At 32.9% G+C, this 25,153-nt stretch overlaps 1 non-coding gene and 1 pseudogene across 1 annotated transcript; one reads left to right on the plus strand and one right to left on the minus strand.

Annotated features, from left to right (window-relative positions):
• Window positions 1-1,291: 1,291 nt before the first annotated feature.
• On the plus strand, window positions 1,292-19,947 carry LOC110664960 (protein argonaute 16-like; annotated as a pseudogene).
• LOC131170119 (small nucleolar RNA R71) lies at window positions 3,726-3,831 on the minus strand. The gene has a single exon (XR_009141061.1). It is a non-coding gene; the product is annotated as a small nucleolar RNA R71 (small nucleolar RNA).
• Window positions 19,948-25,153: the final 5,206 nt, after the last annotated feature.

Below are 25,153 nucleotides of genomic sequence, written 5' to 3' on the forward strand. Positions count from 1 at the left end.
ATACCACTGTAGTAGTTGTAGCTGAAGCATTAGCTGGGTTATCATCAAAAGTAGCTGTAGGAGCTTTTGCTGGGATGAACATCTCAGGCTTTGAAGGTGCAGGTGTAGGCATTGTGAAATGGTCTATTGGAAGAAGAACTTGATCCACTTGATAAACAGTTAGCTAACCATCAGTGTATATTGTCTTTTATGAGAAATTTTGACGGGTGATCAAACTTAACCCAAATTTAATGATGAACATTCAAATTAATTAGAAGAAGAAAGCCTATTAGATAATAGTATAATTACTAAAATAAAAGAAAACCAATTAAAGAGAGTAAGATATAAAACTTACAACATTAAAATTAGGATCATGATTTGAACCATATAGCTGAGAAAATAAAAATTTTTCATCCTCTATGTATTAAAATTGGATGGACTTAATACATTTTCATATAGAGAAATGAAAATTTGAAAAATTTTAGCGTGACCCATTTCATTCCAAACTTTGTCTTCTCTATCACATTCCAAACTTTGTCTTCTCTATCACATCCAAAACATCTTGTTTTGGTTATCTTGATCTTTGGTTGGCACTTCAAGATAAATAGATCATTTTACACTTCACAAAAATTAATTCCTTCTAAATTATAAAAAATTAATTCCTTCTAAGTTATGACTACTCCTCTCAATAACACCTTCTTTAAGAATTGAATTGAATTTCTCTCCTTAACCTTGCACTACACTCAACACCTGTTGATAATAATTTATATATATATAAAAGAGAGCAATATTTTTTAAATTCTTTCAGTATATTCAAATAATTTGCCCTCAGGATTGCAACCAAAAAAGCATTTTCTTTACGATGTGAATTAATTTTCATGTACGGCAAGGAGCGAAGAACGGTGAATCAACCCATTTTTTAACGAAAAGTATGCATGAATGGACAGCAAATCGCCCGCAATGTATCTATAAATACAAGCGATTCCTTAAACAAAGCACGCTCTGTATTCTTCTTTCCTCCATTGTCTTCACTCTCTTGGTGACCTCTGAAGACCAGAGAAGCCAAATACACACTGCCTTCACTCTCAGTAAATAATCATCCATTCCCTAGTATTATTTTTGCTTTCTAGCTCTTTGCTTGAACAAGTCTTTGATAGTCTTGTGTTTACCACCTATTTTTTTTCTTAATTGGTCTCTGATACTCTGATTTTGGTTGTATTTCTGTGTCAATCTGTGTTTTCATTCCTGTAATAACAAGCATTTTTGGAATGAATCCATCTATATTTTGTGAAGCTGATAAGTCACTTATGAGATGATCGTTTCTGTTTTGATTGCAAGATGGAAGAAGTATCTGGTGGATCCTGTCCAAAACCAACCAACCGTTCTATCATAGCCAGGCCTGGGTTTGGAAGTAGCGGGCATCCCATACCATTGCTCAGCAACCACTTCAAAGTTTCTGTTAATGTCACAGATGTCGTGTTTTACCAGTATAGTGTATGTTCACCCAGTGGTTTTTGATACATGCATTTTATATTATTATTTAGGTGTAATTTTTGCACATAATTTACCCTTGTTCATAGCTATTACTATAGATATTAACATATATTTAGTCAATTTTACAATTTTACACTTCTTAGTTTAATTTTTGGAATTTATTTGTTTTGTAGGTTAAATTTGGAGAAATTTGGTGTATTTTGATCAGAGCAGCCATTCGAAAGAAATTAGAGTTGAATTGCAAAAATTTTGAAGTTGAGTTAAAAAGGCCGAAAGTGACATAACGTGCAACACAACCGATTCAGCTTATGTCGCAGGTTGTGTCGATTGTCAGATATGCAGTTTTTCTCGGGCAGCAGGTTTCACAACCTGCGACACAACTCGCGACACAACCGATTCAGCTTGTGTTGTTTTTACTGAAAATGGCTGACGTGGCATTTTCATTCCTCTGATTTAATACCTCACTTTCTCTGAAATCTTTCACCTTTTTACCCATTCTAGGGCAGATTTCTGAACCATATAAAAGCTCATTTATCTATTTCTTTCCATAAGGAGAAAGGGAGAGAGATTTTTGGCAAGAAAAAAAGGAGAGGAAGAGGAGGCTGGGAACCAGTTTTGCAACAACAGTAGAAGACATTTCTGCAACTCTCCAGCAGCAGATTCAACATCATTCTACTAGGTTTTTCTGTTCCTTAGCTTAGATTTTCATTATTTCTTCATTTCTATATTTGGTTTTGTCTTGAAACCATGATTTGTGAGTAGATATTTGAGATTCTAGAGATGGGTTTGTAAATATTGCTTTGTATTGTGGTTTTGAACTGATTTAGTCATTTAAATGATATTTGTTGCCTTTTGATTTATTGCTTGTGAGCTTGTTGCCTTGCTTGATGAATGGGCCTTCATTAAGTTAAGCTTTAATCCTTGACAGATGGACTGAAAAGTGAATGTTTGGGATAGATAATCTTGCAATAAACTTAGTTTTCTTGGTGTTAGAGATAAGCTAAGAGGATTAAGGGGACTTTCCAAAATCAATTAGAACTTTAATTGGGTTTTTGTTAGGTTTGCAATATCGTGAAAACAGGATTTGATTTAATGAATACCAACTTTGAAATGCTTGAAAAATGTTTCAAAGAACTAAGAATTGATTTCCCTCAAAATTGCAATTCTCATGTGTTTGGCTAAATTAGGGATAAACCACATGCAAACAATATTGAAAACCCTATCTCTAGAATCACTTTAATTTTTATTGAATTTAGATTTAATTCCTCCAAATTTCATAAATAGCAATTTCAATTTAAATTTTGGTAATCTAGTTTAATTAATTTAGTTAATTGTTTGATTTAGCTTAAATTCCTCAAATACTAATCTTAAATTTTAAATTTTATTTTATATCTTTAAATTTTACCATTTTAATTAGCTTATCCTTTTATTTCCAATTTAAGCACAATTCCCTGTGGGAACGATATTATTTTTAAAACTATACTACTGTGACCCGTGCACTTGCGGAAGCACACATCAAGTTTTTGGCGCCGTTGCCGGGGAATTGTTTGGTTTTAAGTTGGATTTTAATTGTTTTAAGCTTATTAGAATTTTTATTTTCTTTCATTTTCACTACTGTTCCTTGTGTTTTTCAGGTACTTTTCTTGTTTATGAGATGATCGAAAAGCACAAGTGATACTGAATTGTTGTTCAACCTTGAAATTGAAAAATTTTGTCAAGCCAACAAAAAGGAATACAAGAGAAGAAAGGAAGCAGAAAAAGAAGAACAACAAATAATTGACCAAGAGGAAACAATTGAAAATATGGAGAATCAAAATAGAGCTATTGGTGGAGATAATGGAGGAAATGAGCAAAATAGACAGAATGAAGTTGTTAATCAAAATGATCCTCAAAGAAGATCCATGTTAGATTATGCTTTTCCTAGATGTGCAGATGTGAGAGATAACAGACCTATTATTGGAGCTAATCAATTAGAGTTAAAGACTGGTCTCATTCAAATGGTTTAGAATTCACAATATGGAGGTAGTCCACTTGAAAATCCTCATTCTCATTTGAAGAAATTTTTGATGATATGTGGCACACAAAGGCAGCCTGGAGTTTCAGATGAAGTGATTTGGCTCACCTTATTTCCATTCTCTCTTCGGGATTCAGCATTAGAGTGGTATGACTCACTTCCACAAGCTATTATAGCTACTTGGGAGCAACTATCTCAAGCTTTTCTATCTCAATTTTTCCCACCTGGGAAGACCACTCATTTGAGGAATTTGATGGTAGCTTTAAGCCAAGGGATGATGAAACTTTGTATGAATCTTGGATGAGATTTAAGGAGCTTGAAAGGCAATGTCCTCATCATGAAATGCCTAAATGGATGATTGTTCAGAATTTCTACACCAGAGTTACTCCAGCCATAAGAAACACAATTGATTCACAAGCAGGAGGAGATTTTATGAGAATGACAAGTGAAGAATGCTATGATTTATTAGAGAAGATTGCTCATAATACCCATTTATGGGGAAATCCTAGAGCACTTGAGCCAAAGAAGGCTGGGATTTATGAACTTGACTCAGTTAGCTACATGAATGCAAGATTTGATCAGTTGACTCAGCTTCTTAGTGATTTTTGCACAAAGGCAACAACCTCAACTCCTACAACTATGCAACAAGTTGCCTACACAGATAGAACTCAAAGTTGTGGAGTTGATTACTCTTCTTATGGTGATGATTATTTGCAAGAACAAGCTGCTTATGCAGGAGGTTATCAACAAAAACCTATGGGAAATTCTTACTCTAATGTGAACAACTCAACATGGAGACCACAAGCAACTTTTGCTCAACAAGGTCAAAGCTCAAATTATGCTCATAACCAGCGGTATATGCAGCACAATAGACCTCAATTTCAGCCTCAATTTCAGCCCACAAGGCAGCCACAACCTGGGTATCAAGCAAGAGCACAATAATCCCTTCCACCTCATGAACCGAAGCCAACCTTGGAAAGCATGATGGAGAAATTTTTTGCAGAATAAAGCAAGATGAATAGCAAATTGGAGGAAGAAATGCAACACATGAGACAAACCATGGATCAATTACAAGTCCATAATCGTATGTTGGAGACTCAACTGGCTCAACAAGCAAGCTCATCGGGAAGCAAACCCTATGGGAAACTACCTAGCCAACCACAAAACCCTTATGAACAATGTAAGGTTGTGACCTTGAGAAGTGGTAAGAAAGTTGGTCAAGAGAGTGAAAACAAGAGAGAAGAAAAAGAGAGCACAAAAGAAGAAAATTCAGTTGAGAGCAAGAAAAATGAGAAAGAAGAAGAAAGCAAAAGTGAGCAAGATGAGGGAGAGAAACCATACATCCCACCTGAGCCTTACAAGCCCACCCTTCCCTACCCTCAAAGATTCATTGAGCATAAGCTAGACAAATAATTTGGCAAATTCCTTGAAGTGCTAAAGAAGTTGTATATCAATGTGCCATTCACTGAGGAACTATCCCAAATGCCAAGTTATGCCAAGTTTTTGAAGGAGATTCTTACCAATAAGAGAAGGCTATAAGATTATGATACCATTAACTTGGGAGAGCAATGCAGTGCTATAATTCAGAAGAAGTTACCTCCCAAACTCAAAGATCCGGGTGTGTTTTCCATTCCTTGTCATATAGGTGATAATTGTGTGGCAAATGCCTTATGTGACCTTGGAGCTAGTGTCAGCCTAATGCCACTTTCAATATATGAGAAGTTGAATATGGGAGAGTTGAAGCCCACAAACATGTATTTTTCATTGGCTAACCGTTCAATTAAGTATCCAGAAGGCATTCTAGAAAATGTGCCTATCAAGGTTGGAAAATTCTACATTTCGGTGGACTTTGTCATTTTAGATATGGAAGAAGACACAAAAGTTCCTATCTTATTGGGAAGACCCTTTTTGGCAACAGCTGGTGCATTAATTGATGTAAAGGGTGAGAAATTGACACTTAGAGTGGGAGATGATCAAATGATATTCAACATCAATCCTGCCATGAAAAGGAAACATGAAGAAGTTAAGTCTTGTTTGCGGGTAGACATTATTGATGAGATTATTCAAGAGCATTTCAGAAAAAGATATCCACAAGACCCTCTTGAAAATTGCTTAGTCCATGGTGGGAGCATTGATGATGACAATCATAACATAGCTACTTTTGCACAACACATGGAGAGCTCTCCACCACATCCTGAAGTCACAATTTTTCAACTTAAAGAAGTGCAAAATTTAGAGATTAAACCACCATCATTAAAGGTAGAGGATGCCCCAAAGGTAAATCTTAAACCTCTTCCTTCCAACCTCAGGTATGCTTTTCTTGGACCAAATGGAACATATCCTGTTATAATCAATGCATCTTTGACTAATATTGAGAATGAAAAATTATTGAGAGTTTTGAGAGAATATAGGAGAGTTTTGGGTTATACAATTGATGATATAAAGGGAATTAGTCCAACAGTCTGTATGCATAGGATTTTCCTAGAGCCAAATAGTAAACCTTCCATTGAACACCAAAGAAGATTGAATCCTACAATGAAGGATGTTGTGAAAAAGGAAATCCTGATATTACTAGTTGCTGAAATTATTTACCCCATTTCTGACAGTGAGTGGGTGAGTCTTGTGCATGTTGTACCAAAAAAAGGTGGGGTGACAGTTGTTAAAAATGAGGATAATGAATTGATACCCACTAGAACTGTTACAGGTTGGAGAATGTGCATAGACTATAGGAAGTTGAACAATGCTACAAGAAAAGACCATTTTCCCCTTCCTTTTATGGATCAAATGTTAGAGAGATTAGCCAAGCATTCTTTCTTTTATTACTTAGATGGGTATTCCAGTTTCTTTCAAATTCCAATCCATCCTAATGACCAAGAAAAAACTACCTTTACCTGTCTCTATGGCACCTTTGCATATCGAAGGATGCCATTCGGATTGTGTAATGCGCCTGCCACCTTTCAAAGGTGCATGATGGCCATTTTTTCTGATTTTATTAAAGAAATTATGGAGGTCTTCATGGATGATTTTTCAGTATATGGCACTAATTTTTATTCATGCTTGACTAATTTGTCTAAAATCTTACAGAGGTGTGCTGATAATGATCTGGTGTTGAATTAGGAGAAATGCCACTTTATGGTCCAAGAAGGGATCATTTTAGGGCATTTGATCTCAAACAGGGGAATAGATGTAGATAGAGCCAAAATAGAAATTATTGAAAAAATACCCCCTCCAACCACTGTTAAAGGAGTGCGGAGTTTTATTGGACATGCCGGGTTTTACCGGTGATTTATTCAGGATTTTTCTAAACTTGCTAAACCCTTAACAAATCTTTTGAATCATGATGTTAAATTTGATTTTAATCAGGATTGTGTGGTTGCTTTTTGTAGGTTAAAGACGGCATTAACAACAGCTCCTATCATGCAACCCCCAGATTGGACTTTGCCATTCAAAATCATGTGTGATGCAAGCGAGTTTGCTGTTGGAGCTGTCCTTGGCCAGCGAAAAGATAGAAAACCTTATGCCATTTACTATGCAAGTCGAACCCTTGATGAAGCTCAAGTTAATTATGCTACAACTGAAAAGGAGTTCCTTGCGGTAGTATTTGCACTCAATAAATTCCGTTCTTATTTGGTCAACTCAAAGGTAATAGTTTTCACTGATCATGTAGCAATAAGGTATTTAATGAGCAAGAAAGAAGCTAAATCTAAGTTGATTAGATGAATTTTGTTACTTCAAGAATTTGATTTAGAAATAAGAGATAAAAAAAGTGTTGAGAATGTGGTGGCTGATCACCTTTCTAGGATAAAAACTGAAAATAAAGATGATGATATTGTGCCAATTGATGAGTTTTTTTATGAATGAGCAGTTGTATGTGTTGAAATCTGCACTTCCATGGTTTGCTGATATTGTGAATTACTTATCTTGTGGTGTCTTGCCACCTGATTTATCTTGGCAGCAAAAGAAAAGATTCTTGCACGATATTAAATTTTATTCTTGGGAAGAGCCTCTTTTGTTTAGGAGATTTAATGATGGAATAATTAGGAGATGTATACCAGAGGAAGAAATAAATGATGTTATTTACCATTGTCATTCCTCTGAATATGGTGGTCATTTTAGTGTCTCAAAAACTATTGAAAAAGTCTTGACATCAGGTTTTTATTGGCCTAATATGTTTAAACATGTGAGAGACTTTGTAAGCAAGTGTGATAGGTGTCAAAGAGTAGGCAATATCTCCAAGAGAGATGAGATGCCCCAACAGTCCATATTAGAAGTTGAATTGTTTGATGTGTGGGGAATTGATTTCATGGGGCCATTTCCATCTTCTTATGGGAATAAATATATCTTGGTAGGGGTGGACTATGTATCTAAATGGGTAGAAGTTATTGCTACACCTACCAATGATGCAAAAGTTGTGGTGAAATTTCTGAAAAAATTTATTTTGACCAGATTTGGTGCCCCACGTGCCATAATCAGTGATGGTGGTAGCCATTTTTGCAACCACCAATTTGAAAAATTAATGAGAAAGTATGGGGTAAAGCATAGGATTGCCACACCATATCACCCTCAAACAAATGGCCAAGTAGAAATCACAAATAGAGAACTTAAGCAAATCTTGGAGAAAACTGTCAGCAAGTCCAGAAAAGATTGGTCCCTTAAATTAGATGACACTCTTTGGGCATATAGAATAGCCTTTAAAACCCCCATAGGAACTACACCTTATAGGTTAGTTTTTGGGAAATCATGCCATTTGCCCGTGGAGTTAGAACATAAAGCTTATTGGGCCATAAGAGCAATTAATTTCGATTTACAAGCTGCTGGACACAAAAGACTTTTGCAACTTGATGAGTTAGAAGAATTGAGACTTGATGCTTATGAAAATGCTAGGATCTATAAAGAAAGAACTAAAAAATGGCATGATAAGCACATCAAGAAAAAGGACTTTAAAGAAGGAGATTTGGTTCTCTTATTCAATTCAAGGTTGAAATTTTTTCCAGGAAAATTAAAATCAAGATGGTCAGGTCCATTTAAAGTTGTGAAAGTTTTCCCTCATGGTGCTGTAGAAATTTTTGTGAAAAATCTAGTAATTTCAAGGTAAATGGGCAAAGGTTGAGGCATTATTCAATTGGTGAGCCAATTGAGAAGATAGCAACCTGCTATCTCTCTCATTCTCCATAAAATTTTGATTGAGTAAGGTCAAGCTAAAGACCTAAACTTAGCATTTTGGGCATAACCCACAATTTTTCATTAATTCTTTATTTCTTTCATATATTTGTTTTAAGTTTTTCTATACTCTTTATTCAGAGTTTGACATTGTTCTAATTTTCTTGTGCAAATGGGATACAATTCATTACAAGCAAATGAGCATTAAAAAAATTTTTTTTTAGTTCTAGTTTTAAATTTCAGCTTTAAATTTTAGTTTTAAATTTGTTCACTTATAATTTTCATCTTTCTATTGTTGATTATTTGCTGGTGGATTTTGCAGGACTCATTGCCCTTTTTGTTAATTTTAAGAGGAAGTTTTTCCAAATTTTGACATCTTGGTTTAAAAAGAAAATTATTTGAATGTGGATGTGTGAATTGGTGCTTTGAAATTTTTTTTTTTTTTTATGAGTATTTGATGAACATAACAAGTTGAGCAATTAGAATTCATGTTATGAAGGTCTAATCATTTGAAATCTAATTTGTTTCAATTTTTCAGGTACTATGTAATTTTGTCAAATTTGGGCAGCAGATTTCACAACCTGCGGCACAATCGATTTTGGTTGTGTCGTCGCTTGTGTTCACTGGGAGCAATTTGGGCAAAATATTTCACAACTTCCGGCACAACCTCCATCCTTGTGCTCTAACCTGTGTCGTTTATTTGGTTTTGCAGGTTCACAACCCACTTCACCAGAATGGGCCCGTAGCCAACCAAAGCCCAAAAAGCCCACTAACCCATTTTGATTAAAAAAAAAAAAAAAAAAAAAAAAAAAACTAACTAAACCAAACCCATGGCCCGTAGACTAAACCCATACCCAACAACCTTTACCTAATTACCAAACCCCAAAGCCCATAGCCCATCACTTTTACTCCCTAACCCAAACCCATACCCGATAACCCCATTCCTTCCTTCTTCCTCTTGACATAACCTCCGACACAAGCCCACTCCTTCCTCTTCGCTGCAACATCTGCCACCCACGATCCAAACCAACATTTTTCTTCTTTCTTCTTCTACTTCTTTGCATTCTTCTTCTCTTTCGGTCCCTCTCTTCCATTTTCGCCATGCCCGATTCCCCTCTTTCCTTTGAAAACTCCCCTCCCCATTCCTCACACCCTATGCTGCAACCTCAACCCACCCAACCCATGGATGCTGACTCACCGGCAACCCATTCTGGTGACACCCCCATTGCTACATACAAGAAGAAGAAAGCAAAGAGTATCAAGCCACATAAAACCACAAGTGGCACCAAGAGAAAGAAATCCGAGCAGCCCACACAGCCTCAACCAGTCCAGCCACCCACTTCTGCTGTACCTGGTGCTCGCCATGGAATCCCGAGATCAGCGGTAAAGCGCCCAGGGAAATCTAAAGGTAACTTCACTATTCCTTCATCTGTGCCTACTGCCAGACAATGGGTATTGCCTACTGCCGAAATGAAGAAAAATAAGACAAGAATTGAAACTAGAGAAATGGTTCAGACTCGGTAATTGGATGTGTTTACACTTAAATCTTTGAATATATATGATGAAATGCAGAATTTGTTGGATGCTTTGGGTTGGGTGAGATTTGTTCATAAACAGGAACTGGTTTACCCCACTCTAGTGTAGGAATTCATGGCCTCCCTGTCCACTAGTAAGCATAAATATGAATTGGATAATAACTTGACAATCAACTTTAGATGCCTCGGTCAAGATAGGGTACTGTCCATGGATGATTTCCATCATATATTCGGGTTCCCCATTGATGGTTTGATTAAAATGCCTACTAGTAGAAGGGACTATAATGGGCATGAATTTTGGCAGCAAATAGCACCCTTAGCAGGTGTTTTTAAACTTGGGCACAGTAAGGCCTCTAAAATTTAGAGTCACTCCTTGCGATTGCTTCAAAGATTAATTGCAAATACAATTTTAGGAAGAGGAAAAAGTGTTGGCACAATGTCTCAGTATGACTTATTTTTTTTTGTGGTGTGCCAAAACTGGTAAAAAGGTTTCACCTGGTTATTACTTTTGCCGTCATGTGCTCCACCAAACTACTAGGGGTACTGCTAAGATTGTGTTTGGAGGTTTGGTCATAGGTGTGCTGCCGTCACAACTGGCTTGCTATATTTGGATGGACCTCATTTGGCCAACCAAAAATTTTGTATTAAAAATGAGGCTACACAGCTTTATGAGATTCCAGCACTAGTAGCAACCCCACCAGGCTCCCCTACTGCAATTAGCTCCTCCTCAGCATCTGAGCAACCATCTGAGCAGCCTTATGCACAACCTCCACGCCAAGCTCCACCAGCTGCACAACCTGCTTCATCAACAGCTTCTGGACCCTCCATGGCAACCCTTCTGACATTCATGGAGAATCTCAGTAATGAGATCTACTCCTTTCGACAAATGACAGATGTCTCTTTTCAAACATTAAGGGATTTAGCTGATATATATTTGGATAGAAGTGCTGAAATATAAGACGAGTTGAAAGCCATGCGAGCTAAGCTAGAACAGATCGAAACTAACCAGGCACTCATTTTGAGCATTATTTCTCCACAGCAACCACCAAAAGCACCACCACCTCCACATGATGGCAAGGGTAAAGGAATTATCATTCATGCTGACTAGCTTCTATTTTCAGTTTACATAACTCATGTCTTTATTTTAGTTGCTTAATTAATTAGTGTTTTTAGTAGCCTGTTTAATTAATATTTTGCTTGTGTTGCTTTTCTTTTACTTGAAACATTGCTTATTCGGTTTTTTTTTTTTTTTAGTTCCTCATAAGTACATTTTTCTTTTGAATCTTTAGTACTTTGCTCACTTGCTTTGATATGCTACTTCAGAATTTCACTTAATTGTTATATTTTTGAGCTTAACTTCCCTATTTCAACTTTTTGAGTTTAATTGCTTTAATGGATTCCATTCCACTGTTTCTTTTGCAATGAGTGCAGCAACTATCCAAATTTTATTTAATTAAATTGGTTGCACCTTCAATGAGGTAACAATTCTTATCTCAGCTTGTGTCATTTTCAGCACAAGTTGTGCTACCACTTATGAAACAGGGTAATTATTCTTTATGCACATATTAGCCACCTACTTTCTGCACAATATTTGAGAGAACCCATTGCACATATAGCCAAATTATCCCATTCCTTGCAATCTTTTAACATTGTGGACAATGTCCATTCTGAGTATAGGGGAGAGGGTAAATTTTTTGCAAAAATTATTTTTCCTTTTCATTTGCATATAGTGACATACTCACTCATTAATTCATACTTGTACATATTCACTTATATACACTGCATATAGCTTTATATACTTAGTTATGCATACTTAGTTACATATAGGTTGATTATACATTCATACATTCATGCATTTCATTTATTCATTTAAAATTTTTGGATTTTTAAACTAGTTTTTGAATTCCATAAGCTGCTTATTCAAGCAATCCAACTTTCCTTTAGATGGTTAGTGGAATGAAAGTTTCAGTTGGGTACAAAGTCTTAAGCATTATTCTTTCTCTTACTTAATAGCTAAAAATTAATATATTCATCTAGGTATGCAAATTCTGATTAGTTATTTTGAGTTTTTGAGTGTCTGAATAAGCCTTTAAGGAAGAAAATGGTCATTGTCGTCTCACTATTCCTAGAACAAGCATCTTAGATCTTTCAAAGCTAAATTTTTAACTTGCATTTGATAAGAATATGATTTAGGCATTCCTTCTTATTTTAAACCTCACATTTAGCCTTAACCTACCTTAATTTCATTTCAATCCTTGCAAACCCCCTTGAACCTTAATTCAGTAATTTCTTTGGAACCCAAATCATTTACCTAGCCATAAAACCTAAACACTACCACCTATTTATGAGAATAATATTTTAGCAATTAAGTGCATAAAAAAAACTCGGAGGATTGAAACATCTTGAAAAGTGCTAGAGTAATTATGAAAAGTTTAAAAAAAAAAAAAAAAAAAGAAAGGCCACCAAAATATCCCAAAGGTAATTTCGGGTGTGACATGAAATAGGGACAAGTACATAATAAAAAAAAATGAAAAAATAATTAAAAAAAAAGTATAAAAAGTAGTCCCTTTATATAATCATTGTGATAGCACTTGAGATTCATTGTGAATTTCTTTCCTCTTGATAAAAAAAATTATTATAAAACTAAAAAAAAAAAAGAATATTGGATGCACTTTGAGTTTCATGATTAATATTATTCTCATATTTTGTTTTCCTTAATCCCTTTCTTTGTTAACCATAATTTTACCCTATTGGACCCCATTACAACCCTTAAAAAGACCTAATGATTCTTTGAAAAATGCTTGCTACATTAGTGGAGTTAGATCTTTTATGCTTGCATATGGGTTTGGCAATATAATCTTCCATACATTACTCACCATCTATTTGAGACACATTGGCTATCTATTTCATTTAGGTTTGTTTTGGCACAATTGACTCTTGTAGCTTGTTGGTATTAGTTGCTTGGGTTGATTGGTTAATTCTTAGCTATTCTGCAATTGTTAAGAGTGATTGTTTCATTCTTTGTGCTTCGCTGGTGGGAATTTGGAATGTTGGTGACTAGAGGTAAGTTGGTGGTTTGGATTAGTGATTTTTGTGTTTTCAAAGACTGATTCTTTTCCCTTCCAAATGAGTTTTAATGAAATTTTACTTGGGGACAAGCAAGGGTTTGAGTATGGGGGAATTTGATGCATGCATTTTATATCATCATTTAGGTATAATTTTTGCACATAATTTACCATTGTTCATAGCTATTACTATAGATATTAACATATATTTAGTCAATTTTATAATTTTACACTTCTTAGCTTAATTTTTGGAATTTATATGTTTTGTAGGTTAAATTTGGAGAAATTTGGTATATTTTGATCAGAGCAGCTATTTGGAAAAAATTAGAGTTGAAGTGCAAAACTTTTGAAGTTGAGTTAAAAAGGCCGAAAGTGACACAACGCGCAACACAACCGATTCAGCTTATGTCGCAGGTTGTGTTGATTGTCAGATATGCAGTTTTTCTTGGGCAGCAGGTTTCACAACCTGTGACACAACCCGTGACACAACCGATTCAGCTTGTGTCGTTTTTACTGAAAATGGCTGATGTGGCATTTTCGTTCCTCTGATTTAATACCTCACTTTCTCTGGAATCTTCCACCTTTTTACCCATTCTAGGGCAGATTTCTGAACCATATAAAAGCTCCTTTATCTATTTCTTTCCATAAGGAGAAAGGGAGAGAGATTTTTGGCAAGAAAAAAAAAGGAGAGGAAGAGGAGGACAGGAACCTGTTTTGCAACAGCAGCAGAGGACATTTCTGCAACTCTCCAGTAGCAGATTCACCATCATTCTACTGGATTTTTCTGTTCCTTAGCTTAGATTTTCATTATTTCTTCATTTCTATACTTGGGTTTGTCTTGAAACCATGATTTGTGAGTAGATATTTGAGATTCTAAAGATGGGTTTGTAAATATTGCTTTGTATTATGGTTTTGAACTGATTTAGTCATTTAAATGAGATTTGTTGCATTTTGATTTATTGCTCGTGAGCTTGTTGCCTTGCTTGATGAATGGGCCCTCATTAAGTTAAGCTTTAATCCCTGACAGATGGACTGAAAAGTGAATGTTTGGGATACATAATCTTGCAATAAACTTAGTTTTCTTGGTGTTAGAGATAAGCTATGAGGATTGAGGGGACTTTCCAAAATCAATTAGAGCTTTAATTAGGTTTTTGTTAGGTTTGAAATACCGTGAAAACAAGGTTTGATTTAATGAATACCAACTTTGAAATGCTTGAAAAAAGTTTCAAAGAACTAATAATTGATTCCCTCAAAATTGCAATTCTCATGTGTTTGGCTAAATTAGGGATAAACCACAGGCAAACAATATTGAAAGCCCTATCTCTAGAATCACTTTAATTTTTATTGAATTTAGATTTAATTCCTCCAAATTTCATAAATAGCAGTTTCAATTTAAATTTTGGTAATCTAGTTTAATTAATTTAGTTAATTGTTTGATTTAGTTTAAATTCCTCAAATACCAATCTTAAATTTTAAATTTCATTTTATATCTTTAAATTTTACCATTTTAATTAGCTTATCCTTTTATTTTCAATTTTATTTTCAATTCCTATGAGAACGATATTATTTTTAAAACTATACTACTGTGACCCGTGCACTTGCGGAAGCACACATCAATTTTCTACTTATTGTCTGCTTTATTTCTGGTATTTCAATATATATATATATATATATATATATATATATATATATATATATATATATATATATATATATATATATATATGCCTTATGCCTTACAATGTTGCAGGTTTCTATTACTGCTGAAGATGATAGAGTTGTTGATGAAAAGCGAAAAATAATTGATAGGCTTTGCCAGACGTACTCATGTGAACTAGCTGGTAAAAGCTTCGCATATGATGGTGAGAAAACCCTCTATTCATTGGTTCGTCTGCCACAGTCCTGGATGGAGTTCACTGTAGTTCCTAAGGAATCAATTGCAAAACGGTATGTGAATTGTCCATCCACTTCTATGATTTGTGTGTTGGAGTATTTTATGCTGGAATTAACTTGTGTTGAATTAAACTGTCTTTGCATGATAATGGAAGTTGCAACCCTGATTGTGGTCGTAGCTTTGAGGCAACTAGTAAGAGGTCTAAACGTCGTTTGCGGTCTGAGACTTTTAAAGTGGAAATAGTTTATGCTGCGAAAATCCCTTTAAATTCCATTGCTCTGTCTCTCCAAGGAAATGAGACAAATAATAATACTCGAGATGCTTTAAGAGTGCTGGATACTATCTTGAAGAACAGGCAAAGCGGGTGTTTTCTGTTAAGGCAGACATTCTTTCATGACGATCCAATGAACATCACTGATGTAGGAGGAGGTATAACAGGAGTTAGGGGATACCATTCCAGCTTCCGTACCACTCAGGGTGGCTCGTTTCTTAATATGGGTATTAACTTTTTATTTTTTTGTTTAAATTAAAACTTGGTTCGAGTAGAATGTTGTGTTGTGTTGTATTTGCAATTTCTGTGTTTTTCATTTGTTGCTGCTTATTCATTGATGTCTGCCATTCTTCTTTTTTTTGGTGTGCTGCAGATGTGTCTATGACGATGTTCCTAACCCCTGGACCAGTGATTGATTTTCTGAAAGCTAATCAGAATGCACAGGATCCATGCTATATTGACTGGGTGAAGGTAATAAGTTGCTAAACTGCATCCGCAAAATCTAGCATAGTTTTGTGTTGTTGAAAATTCATTTATATATTGATCTACAGGCCAAAAGTAAGTTGAAAAATTTGAGGGTTAAGCCAAGGCACCGTAACACGGAATATAAAATTATAGGCTTGAGCCAAAAGGTCTGCAAGGAGCAATAGTAAGCGGTTCTTTGCCATCTGTGCCTTTTCCTTCTTTGAATTGTCACTTTTCGTTTTGTATCCATTGTGAACCTCTAACTTTGCTCTTATTTCCTAGTTTTTCAATGAAAGTGAGAAGCCATGATTGTGCAAATGGTGAGCCGCAGGTTGTGAAGATAACAGTGTATGAGTATTTTACTAAACACTGTGGCATAGAACTCACCGACTCTGCATGTCTGCCTTGCCTTGATGTTGGCAATACTAAACAACCAATCTATCTGCCAATGGAGGCATGCTGAATTTTCTTACGCAACATTCTTATTTTTAGCTTGTGTTGCTTAATCTTGTCTTATTTCCTATGCTTTTCCTGTGCTGCAGCTTTGTACGCTTGTTCCGCTCCAGCGTTATGGAAAAGCTCTATCCCCAACTCTAAGCATCTTTGGTTGCAAGTTCTAGACAAAACCCTCAAGATAGAAAATGAAGTGTGATTGATGTAAGTCTTTTTTTATCTGTATGCTATTTTTATGTGGCCTTGACTAATGTAAAAGTATTTGCATCATTTGGCAGGCTGTGAGAAACTATGTTGCGATGATGATTCTTTGCTTTCTGCAAGTGGTGTTTCTAAAGAAAGACAAATGATGCAAGTTGACAGTCGCGTACTTGAAACTCCAATGGTAAATCTTTCTTTTTCTTGTTCCGCCCCCCATCTGTGATTCTCTCTGTGCATTTAAATTGATAAAATGCATATGTATGTAATATGCAGTTGAGGGTAGGAAACAAGGAAGACTCTTTAATGACAAGGTACTGTGACTCTCTATTTTGGCTGAACTTTGCTGATTTTATATTTCATTTGTCATCTATTGTGTCTAATGTTATTTGAATCTTCTCCTATTGCAGACTCTTTTCAAAACTACTTGCATTGATCGATGGGCTGTGGTTAACTTTTCTGCTCGCTGTTATACTGATAAAATCTACCATGATCTCATAAGCTGTGGAAGGAGAATGGGCATAGTATGTTCTTGAATTACATTATTATTTTCAATCTTTACCTTTGTAAAGTCTGTTTCTATCCCTCATATACCTATCCTATATATGCGTCCCTGAAGCAAATTGAAAGCCCGCGTACCCCAATTTAGGAGGACCCACAATCCAGAGGAGACAAACCTCTTGATAGAGTAGAAAATATGTTTGAGATGCTGAACAGAGCTAAGCTTCTGAAAGATACCCAGTTTATTTTGTGCGTCTTGCCAGAGAAGAAATCTGACATTTATGGTATATTAATCATCTCTGTATTACATTTCTTAGGGTAACTCATTGAAATTACTTGACAAATATGTTCCCTTGCACTCCCAGGACCATGGAAGAAGAAATGTCTTAGTGATTTTGGCATTGTTACACAGTGCATTTATCCATCTACGATTAATGATCAGTATCTTACCAATGTACTTCTTAAGATCAATTCTAAGGTATTTCTTGAAAATAGGACCATGAAGTATCTCTATTTGTTTACACTTTATATAAGACATTGAGTTAAAATTGTGTCTTTTATTATAGCTTGGAGGAATTAATTCTCTGTTGGCAATTGAGGATTCCATGCAAATACCCCTCATAAAAGATACTCCTACAATGATTTTGGGCATGGGCGTGTCTCTTGGCTCTCTTGGCCGATCAGATATACCATCAGTGGCCGCGGTAAAATTTGAATTCTAATGAATTTTTTCATGCTCAGAATTGATAATGTTGCTATTTTCAGGTTGTCGGATCTCTATATTGGCCATATATTTCAAGGTATAAAGCTTCTGCAAGAGCTCAATCTCCTAAGGAGGAGATGATTGATGCTCTATACAACCCTTTAGCTAATGGGAAGGATGATGGCATGATGAGGTAATGTAGTAAATAGATTTCCATCACATTTGTAAGATTATCAACCTTTGAAGCCTTATTTATATCCTTGGATCCATTGAAATAATGGTTTCTGGTAACAGCAAAACTGTCTTTAAATTCATCAGATAGTCCCATAATCAATATTGTACATAAACATTGCAAAGAATTGTTGTTTTCATGATTCTATCACTCATCTGAGTTGAGGAATTGTTCACTGTTGCAGGAAGCTGCTAGAGGACTTCTGTCATACAAGCAATGGAAACAAACCAAAGCACATTATTGTTTTCGGGTATCACTGCATTATGTTAATTATATTTTGACTTCTAATTTATTTATTTATTGGGAAGTTTTCCAATTGTCTAGGTTCTAGAAAATTTGAGTGACACATGGATTGCTGCCAATTTGTTTATTTTCCATCATAGGGCAATGCCTTGGTGGGATAATAACACTTGGTAGTGGCCTTGAGAGTACCTCACCTATCAATATTCAATCGGTGCTTGTCATTCAAAATTCTCTTTGAAGGACCTGATGAAAGTAAATATGAGGCTTAGAATTGTCATTCTTGATTGCGCATTTAACAATGAGATCTGGATGTTTTCTGTGTTTTAATCCATGAGATTGCTACTGATATGCTTTATAATGTTGCACCTATAAGCACAATTAATGGGTGCGAACAAGATTATTCTACTTGTTAAAATTATCTTTTTGTTTCTATTTAAACTGTTTAATTATTTGTATTATTAACAGCCAATTAGAACTTAATTATGGTAGATAAGATATATTTTGGATTTATTTAAATATACTTGTTTCCTACTGCTGGATTCTTTTGGTTGATGAACTTCGACTTGATGCTTTCAAGAATGGAGTGGCTGAGTCACAGTTTAGTAAGGTTTTGAACGTTGAAGTGGAGCAGATCCTAAAGGTTTTGTTACAGATTTGTGTCTGTTGTAATACTGTACTTGTTCTTTTTGCTCCATTGTAAAGTTTGTGGGCTGCTGTAGGACCTGCTGATAAGGGAAGATATAAAATGAATTTTCCAATTGTTGTTATTTTTAAGTTGATGAACTTTCTTGTTTTACAGGCCTATCAGGTTCTTTTTAAAAGTGAGGTAGATGTTCCCAAGTTCACAGTAATTGTTGCTCAGAAGGATCACCACACTAAGCTATTTCAAGATATTAGCCCTGAAAATGTTTCTTCTGGTCAACTAGTCTGCAGAGCTGTTTTATTTTTATGTTTTTTCATTTCTTTATTTTTCATGATACAATACCCCACAAAATTTCACAGGGACCGTTGTAGATACAGAGATTGTGCATCCTAGAAACTATGATTTTTACTTGTGGGCTCATGCAAGCATGATTGTAAGTATTCTGTCTCCTCTCTCTATCACACACATAGTGATGCTTGATAAACATTGGGTGATCTGATGCATCTGCGAGTATAACCTCAGTTTTCTTAATAATGAATCAAACTTGTATGCATTATTTTTATTTTCCTCCATTATGATAGGGAACTTCAAGGCCTGCACACTATCATGTCTTGCTTGATGAGATTGGATTCTCTCTTGATGAGTTGCAAAATCTTATCCGTGCTCTTTTTCTTATGTGTAAGCTTTCAAGTTCGAATTCCTTATCATTTGAATGCAAAATTTTTCATCCTCATGATCATTTAATTGAATTTACTTATTTTTTAGGAACCAAAGGAGTACTACTGCTATCAGAACAGGTACTTTTACTGCACTTTTCAGTACTCAACAAGAGAATTCATAGTGCCTTAACAATGTTGTTATTGTATTTCCTACAGTGGCTCCTTTGCATTATGCTAACCTTGCTGCACGACAGATGGGGGCAGTTTATGAAGTTTGAGGATAATTTGTCTGAAATCTCTTCAAGACAGGGTCCAGTTCCAGAGCGGCCTAGGTTGCACAAGAATGTTGCTAGTTTGATGTTCTTCTGCTAAGGTGCTACTGAATGTTCTTCGTAATATAGTAGTTTTGCATTTGTTGCCTATAGCTGCCAGTGTGCTAAGGCTTACTGCTACTGTTTCCTGTGGAGCTGAATGCTTTCTGATAGTATTATATTAAAGTTTCCTTAAAGCTTATTATGTTTCTTTAAATAACTAAAATATAATATTTTATAATCGTTGGTACCAATAAAATTTCTCTAAAATGAAGATATCTACGTGAAGACCATGATAAATAGAGAGCAAGTTTATTTTTATTTAATTAGAAAGATGATAAGAAGGGTTCACAAGCTCACTATGATCATGTCTTAGAGATTTTTTATGATGAAAATTTTACCAGTTAGTCTCTTTTTGAAGTTTTCAAAGTAAGGAACATGATAGTGATCTTGCATTTCCCATATGAAAGTTGGTTTGCCCAAAATTTTGCCACAAGGGTCTATAGGTCCAAAACTTTAATAATTTGATTCATATTAATTAGAAAGCTTTGGAACGTGAGATTAGGGATGGAAACGGTTAGGTTTGTGTGGATATCTAATCCGATTAAATATGGATTAGGTTTGGTTAATATATCAAGTTGGGAATTAGTTTGAATTTTAAATTTAATACTCGTAATATGTTTGAATTTTATACGTTGAGTATTCGTTATCCAAATTCATTTATATAAATATTTAATTAAAATAAAATATATGTTTTTTATAATAATATTTATAAATTTTTATATTTTTTATTTTATATAAAATAAAATTGACATATTTTATAGAATTTTTAAACTTTTAAAATATAAATTATTAATAAAAATAAGTTTTATGTAGATTTTTAATTAAAACACATAAAATTAAATAGGTTAAATTTTTTATAATAATAATTAAAATTGAGATGAATTTAAGTAGTTGCAAATAAATTTTAATCGAATTTTATAACGAATTCAAGTATTAATCAGATTAGTGATAATGAGGTCACATCCGTCTACATTAACACCATGTATTTGAAATGTAAATATTATTTATTAATTTAGATCATATTTAATGTCAGAATAAAATATAATGTATCAATTTGATAAAATTAAATTATGGTATTTTTAAAATTAATAATTTTAATTTCAATGATTTGTTAATAATATATTATATATTTTTGCAAGTCTTTTCAAGACTTGAAATGAAGAAGAAGAGCCAGTGGATTTAGTGGCTGTTTCAGTCAAATACATGAGGAGACTTGTTAAGAAACTCATCAATCTTTTTCTTTGATTTTGGTTTGGTCAAGGTCAATTAGTCTCCATTTTCCTACCAAAATTTCTCAGAATTCGTCTACTAGGGGACCACCAATGTTATGCTACACCCTCACCTCACCCAAATCTTACTCTCCAATCACCCTTAAAAATCTTGTGGACACGTGTAATTTCAAATTCACTAGATCAACGTTCACTTTTAGCTAACGCTTTGAAGAATCGCCTTTAATGGGTCCCACTTAAAAAATTTCTGACAGTTTCTGAGATTTCTTGGCCCAAACTTAACTCAATTGGACGGAAATACCCTTTTTTAGATTTTTTTATTTAACTTTATTGTTACCAAGATTCTTGTATTTGGACCATTTTAGCCTCGTCATTAGGCGCATGACTTGAGTTTCGTAATTAAGACACGTGTTGGATTTGGACCTATTAATTTGGGTGTGTTGGACTTTGGAGTGTCTGTCTGGGTGCGCCACCAATACTAGGGGTAAGCGAGCATATTGTGGGGTGGAGAAATTATAATGTGATGCAAATTATATATATATATATATATATATATATATATCAATTATTATTACACATAGGTGGAGAAATTATAATGTGAAGTAAATTATATATATATTATATAGTGGAGAAATTATAATGTGAAGTAAATTATATATATATAATATATATATATATATATATATATATAATTTACTTCACATTATAATTTTTCTACTTATGTGTAATAATAATTGATATATATGTGTATAAAATAAAATAAAATAATTATTTTATTTAAATTTTTTATAAATAAATTATAATATATTTATTAATAAGTAAATATGTTTATTAATAAATAGATATATTTATTATATATAAAATGTATCGATTTAAATAAATAGATATGTAGATAGATATGTCTATCTAAAAATATGCCATAATTTTTTATTCTCTATAAATATATGGATGAGTTTTTTAATTTATTTATATATTACGTCTTTTTTTTTTCTCTTCTAATCTCTTTAAATTTTATTATATCCTGAAAGTGTATTGTAATAATTTTATGTAATTTAGTATGAACAATTAATAACTTATACTTTTTGAGATAGTAAGTATAGAGTAAGCTTTAAATACCATTTTAGCACCTTATATGAAATGATAAAGTATAAGAGATCGATAAATATATAAATATAGTTATTGAAATTAAAAAAAAATACTTTGTAGTTATAATTTTTTTGAGACCACCGTGTATATATTTTTTTTCGTCATTACTTTATCATTTTATGTAGACTATCATATAATTTTTCTGGGGGATCAGTATATTTTCCATTTTCCCCAAAAAAGGTATATTTCCATTTTTACTAAAAAATAAAATAATTTTTATGTAATTTATTATTTTTTCAATTTAATTTCAATTATTATTTTAAAATTTTAAATTTAATTTAATTAATTTAATAAAAAATAAAACTAATTAAATCAAACTGAAATTTTTTATTTTATAATTTTATCAAACTTAATAGGGATTGATTTTACTATAATAAATTACACAAAATTTAATTTAAAATGACATATGAAATTTAATTGAATTTTATTTTAATAGCCAGAGCTTTTCTCACATCACACATATTGATTCTCCTTTGCGTTGTCCTTGCTCTAACTTTTTTGTCTTCCATTGTCAGATCCACCAGTTTACCACTAGATATGCTTTTATTGGCCTCTTCTCTCTGCTTTTCTTCTTCTTCTTCTTCGTGCAAAAGAGATAAGAAGAAAAATAAACGAACACCGAAGCTCCATGACTCTTTTTTCGGTTGAGGTGTTTATCGATTTAGGTTGGAAGCCACTAACAAAGTTCTTCTTCGAGTACATTGTAATTTCAGTTCTTGCTCACCAAGTATTTGTGAAAATACCTTTGAGTCTTAAGCTCTATTTTGGTATCGGTGATTTTGCATTTGAGTCTATATTACCTCCCACTATTTTTATCTGTGGCATTTATATTTTAAATAATTTTAAAGAAAAATTAATAAATAAAAATAGACAAAAAAAAATAATATGAAAGCAGGAGTGATTTCACATTTCGGTTTGTTTTAATAATTTATATTTTATTGCTGAAATTCTTGAGGAGATAATCAATTAAATTTTGGGGATGAATTTCTCCTTGTATTTATGTTTGCAGAGGTAAAGGGATTGTGGGAATAGCAAAATCGATGATTTGAATCCAATTGAAAAGAAAAATTAATGTTGGTTCAATTTTTAACTTGGTTAATTTTTTAATTTTTACTTTTCAATTAATTTGATTCAATTTAGAATTCAACCAATTAATTGCACACCCTTAAGCCCCGCTTGTCCTTAAACTTCTTTCTTTTATTTCAAATCACAATGGCCACGCGTTAACCTGCAATCCTTTGACAAATAAATTTCTTTTATTTCAAATTCCAGCTGAGGTGTTTTGTTTCTTTAATTTATCAATTCAAACTTCTTAATTACAAAGATGATTGTAATGTCTTCTTAACAAAGATGGCTCTAAAATAATAGTATTTAGTTTATTTATTTAATATATTAAAAAAACAATATTATTTTTGATAAAAAAATTAAGAAAATAAACTTTTATTCATTTAATTAAATTCTCTATTGTGTCTAAAGTCTAATTAAATTAAATTAAATTTTTTAATAAAACAAATTTCTAAAATTAAATTTAAACAAATATAAATTTTATTTAAATTTAATTAAACTTTTTTTTTACTTTTTTAAATTATTTTTTTAAAATTATACTTTACATATAATTATTTATTTTTAATACTTTTAAATATATCTCATAATCATGCATATACATAAATGAATCCGTGATGAGAATGAATTACTGTTAAAACTATTATCAATTTTAATATAATCATTATTTTTATATAACTTACACTCACATACACTATATAATCGATATGAGATCTCAAAAAGATCAACCTTGTAAATGAGTCAGCTTTATTTTTTCAGCATGAAGTCATGCAAAGATATATATATATATTAAAGAAAGTAAAGATATTGTTGAAAAGAACTAAAGATGAGAAGTCTAATTTTTGTACCAAATGAAATTTTTTAAGATTGATACTGGTGAACTATTATATTGTTATTCCGAATTTTCTTGTATGCAACATAATTGACACGCGGATGCAATCTTATTGTAATGCACATGCAACTAAGTGAATATGAAGAAATTATTAGGCATATTTAAAGCACTAAATTTTAGTATTCATTATATTCACATAAATGTTAATCTTTTTATAAATTATAAAAAAAGAGTTTCACATATATTTAATTAATAAGTACATATTTCGAGTGTATTATATAATTTATTATCGATAATAAGAGAAATAAGACTTTTCCATATTCACTACTTGATGACTAAATTTATCATCGATGGAAAGAGAAGTTATTAATCACTATTTGTGGTAGCCTAGCTTAGCTCAATACAATGATTGAGGACATAACATTTATCTGATAAATTTAAATTTGAATTTTTAATTACTCCCTCAATTTTTCTTCAAAAAAATAATCATTTCTACAATACATATATATTCCATAGTTTGTATTACGTATATAATTGAAAATCCAATTGAAATCTCCGGTAGTTTAAATTAAAATCGAAATTGATTAAAATTGAGTTGAATAAAATTTATAATAAATTAGATTTAAATAAATTTTAAGCATTAAATTTGATTAAAATTAGAATCAAACCGAAATTGAAATTAGAATAAAATGGAATAAAACTCTTAAAGGATTGGTTTGATCTCCCTAAACTTTTAATGAACTAAACAAATATGGCACTAAAAAATAAGTTTTAAATAATTTTTAAAACATAAAGTATATGAATTAACACTTAAATTTTATTTGAAAATTTTTGCGACACTTTTTTTTTTTTATTATGATACTTTTGACTATAATTTTTCTTTGTATAACTAATAATTTTCTAATTTAATTTATAAATAAATTATCGATGCACTTATCACTCATGTGTGCCGACAATATAGAAAATACAAAAACATTGCTTTTATTTTTTTATTCACTCAT

Source organism: Hevea brasiliensis, chromosome 10, assembly GCF_030052815.1.
Source record: "Hevea brasiliensis isolate MT/VB/25A 57/8 chromosome 10, ASM3005281v1, whole genome shotgun sequence".
Classification (NCBI taxonomy): Eukaryota; Viridiplantae; Streptophyta; class Magnoliopsida; order Malpighiales; family Euphorbiaceae; genus Hevea; species Hevea brasiliensis.